Source organism: Humulus lupulus, chromosome 2 (genome assembly GCF_963169125.1).
Source record: "Humulus lupulus chromosome 2, drHumLupu1.1, whole genome shotgun sequence".
In the NCBI taxonomy this organism is placed as follows: Eukaryota; Viridiplantae; Streptophyta; class Magnoliopsida; order Rosales; family Cannabaceae; genus Humulus; species Humulus lupulus.
Genome location: NC_084794.1, coordinates 40,516,369 through 40,521,971, shown reverse-complemented (window position 1 = coordinate 40,521,971; position 5,603 = coordinate 40,516,369). Strand labels below are relative to the sequence as shown.

Sequence of the window (5,603 nt, the reverse complement as noted above, 5' to 3'; positions counted from 1 at the left end):
GCTTGGAGGCTAGTGGCTTACCTAGCAGCCACTCTCCCACTTGAAACAGTGACATGCTTGTCAGTCACTCAGTATGGTTTACCAGAACCTGTTGAAGGCTAGTGGCTTACCTAGCAGCCACTCTTCCATTTGAGTTAGTGACTTGCTTGTCAGTCACTCAGTATGGTTTATCAGGACCTCATGTGATGTTCACTCATTTGTTTGAAAGCTTCATGCTCAGTGTGATTATAATGATAATCATTTGATAATGTTTACATATAGTGTTATGTTTTCTTGCTGGGCCTTGGCTCATGGGTGCTATGTGGTGCAGGTAAAGGAAAAGAAAAGCTCACCTAGCCTTGAGTGGAGAGCTTAGGTGGTGATGTGTACATATGCGGCCGCTTGAACACCACGGCCAAGGAGTTCTCAGAGGAAATAGGGGGTTTACCCTATTTTTGCCGCTTAGGTCGGCGGGATTGTAAATTTGAAAACAGTAATTACCATTTTGTACTGAGAACAACTTGTAAACGTTTTGTTTAGCTCTGCAGAGCAGTTTGTATTGAAAATATCCATTTCCTTTTTGTTGGTTTTTAAACCTTAACCAGTTAATTACACTTAGAGCACGTTTTTGACCAAAGGACTCGGGTAGCGAGTCAAATTTCTGGTCCACCGTTCACCATAACTGTTCTGGGGTAACCAGGGCGTTACACCACTTGCCAAATTTTTACTCATTTCAGGAACATAAAGCACATTCACTAATGTGACTTTCTTACCGGAGGTGAAAAAGACTTCAATGGTACCTTTGCCAAGTACCTTGTATTTGCTCTCATTGCCCATTTTAATCTCATCGTTGCCCTTTGACTCTTCAAAGGTCTTGAACAATGATTTGTCATAGGTGACATGGACGATGGTACATGTATCATACCGCCACCCCTTCACCTTGCCTTGGACCGCATTCACCCCACAAAGGGTAGCAACTATATTATCCTCTTGAGTTGCATTCACCTTATGTCCTTGTTGGTCTTTTCTATGCCTACACTCTCTATCATAGTGACCATTTTCCCACACACAAAACAATGACCTTTCTTGCCCTTAAACTTGTTTGGGTTGGTTCCCCAAAGGTTTCTCATTACCCTTCTTGCCTTTCCCTTTATTTTTGAAATATTTTGGTTGTGACACCGCATTTGCTTTGGAAGTCTCTCCATTAGACTCCTCTACAAGTTTATCTCAACATATCAATTCCTCATTGATTCAAATATATTTTTGTATTTCCTCCAAAGAATAATCCTCATTTTTATGAAGGATTCTTTTCCTATAGCTCCTCCAAGTTGGTGATAATTTTGCCACTATTGCATCAACTTGAAAGGCCTCAGGAAGCTCAATCTTAAAAACTTTCAATTTATTAACAATTATTTGAAGCTCATTAATTTGAGGAAGAATAGGTTTACTACTAAAAAATTCGAAATCAATGAATTGAGATATTAAGAACTTTTTGGTACCCTCCTCTTCCTCTTTGAATTTGGTCTCAAGTGCATCCCAAATCTCATTTGCCGACTTGGATAGGGCATTTGAGGATATAACCCCTACAAAGAAGAGTATCCTCCTCTCTCTTCCTTCTTTTCTCCATCACATCGGGAGTGTCTTTGTCGGATGGCGCCAGGAGAGATTCAAGGGTGGACTCTAGGATGTAGGCGATCTTGAGAGTTGTCAAGAGAAATCTCACCTTGTCTTGCCACCTAGTGAAATTGGATCCATAAATCCTATCCGACCTCACTAGGTCTTGGTTCATAATCTTGATGGTCTCACCTTCCATTGAAGCAAACAAGAGTTAAGCTTTTGAATGTTAGAGTTAATTATATTGCCTCAATGGAAAATAGTAAGACTCTGACAACTCTAACAAAAATAATACAATGACAAGTTGATTGATTAAATAAGATTACAACTCAATAACAAAAAAAAACAAGTAAATGTAGAAAGATGTAGATGAAGAGAATAATAGAAAATACAACTCTAAACAAAAGATACAAATAAACTAGAAGTAGTAGAAGAAAAATATAGAGGAGATTACAACTCTAAAAGCAAAAGATACAAGCAAATATGTAAATAGAAAAATAAAGAGAAGACGATAAAATGCAATAGTAGAAAAAGAAGAACAATAACAATAAGCAAATACTCTCACTCACACAACCAAAGTGAAGAGCATTGATGATCACCAACTTGAACAAGGTTTACAACTTTTCTCCAAAAGCTTATTTCCCTTATCTCAAGCACTAACAAATTCTCACAATATGGAAATAAATCTCTGGAATAAACAAACATCTAGGTGATTTTATAACCAAGTGTTCTAGTAGATAGAAAATGGTGTGTCTTATAAGTGAACAATAGACTCCTATTTATAGAGTTTTGAGACATCCTTTGAATTTCAAATTCCACCAACCCCATGGATGTTACTAATGCTTAATTATATGTTTATGAAATTAAAAAAGAGTTTTGGGAGTTACATGTGTTGTTAGAACCTTTCAAGATAAAAAAAGGAAATTGGGTTTCGCTGTCAGCTTCTCTGGCCGCGACCAGAGCTATTTCTGGCCGTGGCCGTGTGTCTCTGTTCTGTAGGCTGCAGCTTGGAACACTTGTGGTCGCGATCACAACCCAATTTCAGCAAAACTCCATTTTGCAATTTTCCAAACGACTCTATACTTTTCCCACATGACTTGGTAACCTTCAAATACATTATGTGAGTTAAATTTATATCTCAAACAACCATATCACTTATGACTTTGATAAATTCAAATCAAAATGTGTAACATCAAATCTACTCATTATTTGGTAATATTTTGAGATTACAAATTTGTAACTCCAAATATGTTACATATTTGAATATTCACATATATCTAAATATTGTAACTCTATTTTATATGTTATAATATGTGACACTCATTGTCGCATTATTTAATCTAAATATCATATTATAAAATAATATAACATAACCGTGAAAATAAGAGCTATGCCAAATATGCACATAAATATACATTCTACTTCTTAACTCTCAACGTTATTTTTTATTCAAAGCCCAGGTATAAAATATCAACTTTGGTAGAAAAATCATATATTAAAAAATATATTTATACAATTTCATAAATTTGAATGGTTATGTGTATTCCTTACAAAAAAATAAAAGTTAAGTGATAGGCTTTAATTTTCGAAATGATTTTATATATTGTAGACTATGTATGTAGTTGTATATTATAAATATATTTTAAAAATAAAATAAAAAAAATAAAAATTATAAAGTGTGAGATTAAAAAAATCAAGGGAAAATAATATTTATACAGTATCATTTGTGAGATCAAATGTAAAAATATAAAAAAGTTTAGAAAGAAAATAATTTACTTTAGAGAAATTGATGAGAAAAGAGAAAAATATAATGTGTTGTGTACATTGTGTAGTGTGAGATGAGGATTATGAAAATATTTAAATTAAAAAATTGTTATTAGTGGAGTATTGGACAACGTGGTGTAGATTTTAATTTTTCTTGAATTCAAATAGATGTATAGCAGATTTTGTTTATCTAATTTTTTTTCTCTAGTACTAAAAAAAACACGCTACTTATGTTTCCAATATATATAGTTAAATATAAAAAATCTAGTAGATGTATTTCCACAATAGTAAAGGTATACCTTCATAAGTCTACAACATCAACAGTCCAAAAAAATGTCCCTATTGTGTTGGAACAAAACAATTGTACCCGCCATAGATTTTTCTTATATATATATATACATATACCATATAAATTATATCACTAATGGAGTCAAATTCCAAAAACTCTATATTTTTTTCTTCCAACATTTTTTATGTAACCACATATAGTATTTGAATATCCATCTCAAAATTCATGTCACCATTCATTAGTATTATTTTTCTTATAATGCCAATAAATGTTTGGTGCCACTTCATGTAAGTTTTTTTGTTGGAATAACAATTATATAGACTATTATAATAATAACATAATTCTTTTTTATTAGTATAAGATATGTCAAAAACAATTATAATTCTATAATGCTAATGTATAAGATATTCTAAAAATAATTATTTAATTAAATGAATATTGATTAATTAAGAATCATAATATTAATGATGGTTTCTTCTAAACTTTGAGGCACGTAGAGAAGATACACCCTGTCCCTACATTTGATCTCTAACCAATCTATTAGACTAAATCAATCTACCAAAGTTATTACTTTTGTGAAAGGGATAGAAGATAATGAGTATACGTAAAAGATTAATGCTAGACATATTTAAATTGCACACATACTTTATTTTACACATAATGATGTATTTTAAATTTTAACTATAGATAATTTTAGGTGGTTTAATTGTGTGATTGATATTAATTATACATTATTATGTATAAATAATGTACAATTTGAGTGTATCCCAATCATTACTCGTACGTGAAATTTTGAGTGTGTTTGGTGACTAATTTTTGAGTGTATTTAGTTTTTTCTCTGATGTCCGTGTAAGAATAGGTTTCAAGTTAAAAGAAAATTTAGGTGGTAATAACACATTTTCTTAGTTATAATGTATGCCTTAAATTAGGTGCGAATTTATCATTGTAATTAATGAGCATCTGTTGACATTAGAATCACCTTCACTGATTTGTTATAATCATGCTCATATAAATGTTTTATCATATTTTTCTACCAGAACGGGATAGTGTTTAATTTTGAAATAAGTATGCAATATGTTTTTTTTAGTTTAACGAGCATAATGAAAAAGTTAATCCATTACAAATAATAAATAAATTTTAAGTTTTTTTAAAAAATAAAATAAGAAAGGAATATATATATCTAAATTTTAAAACTAAAAAGGTCCCACCGAGATTTGAACTCGGGTTACTGGATTCAGAGTCCAATGTCCTAACCACTAGACCATGGGACCGAATATACCCAGACTATTCATAAAAATAATGTTTTTTTCATAATGTAAAATTAGTCATACCCTTTTCAGCTGCGGAACGCATCTCTGTACGAAGCTTTGAACCCTACTTGCTGCCATTAAAGTCATCACTGACGGTACATAAATGGTTGGTTTTCGTCGAATGCCTCAAATCCTTGGTGGGGTTCCCTGCATTTATAATATTAGATTTTTTTTTTATTCGCCAAATGGAAATTTTATTGAAATCAAATCAGTGCTACCCCAAAGGTCATCATGCCAATATTTGCATTGGAGGCTTTTGATGAAGATGCAGCAATGGCAATTGGGAGAGCCCTGATATCTTCATAGAAAACAGCTGCAAACCGAGTGAACTTGAGAAGTACTCTTCGGCACCATCCGGTTTAAAAAACAAGTCTACAAGCTGCTTCTCTGTTGAAATAGTAACCGCATCAATGCAACAACTCCTGAACCTGAAGCTACATTCTTTGAACAAGTGCAACCTCGACTCAACATAGAAGCGAATTTAGAAAACACTCTTTCGATAACCATGAAACAACATCCGTAGAACCACATTTAATCTCACCAATAACAAAATCCTAATCGCATCGCAATTTGAGGTTATGAGAAATGGAGAAATAGCACTAGATAGAAATCGTAGCTTAATACTATTCCTCTAAGGGTGTATTGTA

The 5,603-nt window shown here is 32.5% G+C and overlaps 1 non-coding gene across 1 annotated transcript; it reads right to left on the bottom strand.

The window, feature by feature from the left end:
• Window positions 1-4,845: 4,845 nt before the first annotated feature.
• TRNAQ-CUG (transfer RNA glutamine (anticodon CUG)) lies at window positions 4,846-4,917 on the bottom strand. The gene has a single exon. It is a non-coding gene; the product is annotated as a tRNA-Gln (tRNA).
• Window positions 4,918-5,603: the final 686 nt, after the last annotated feature.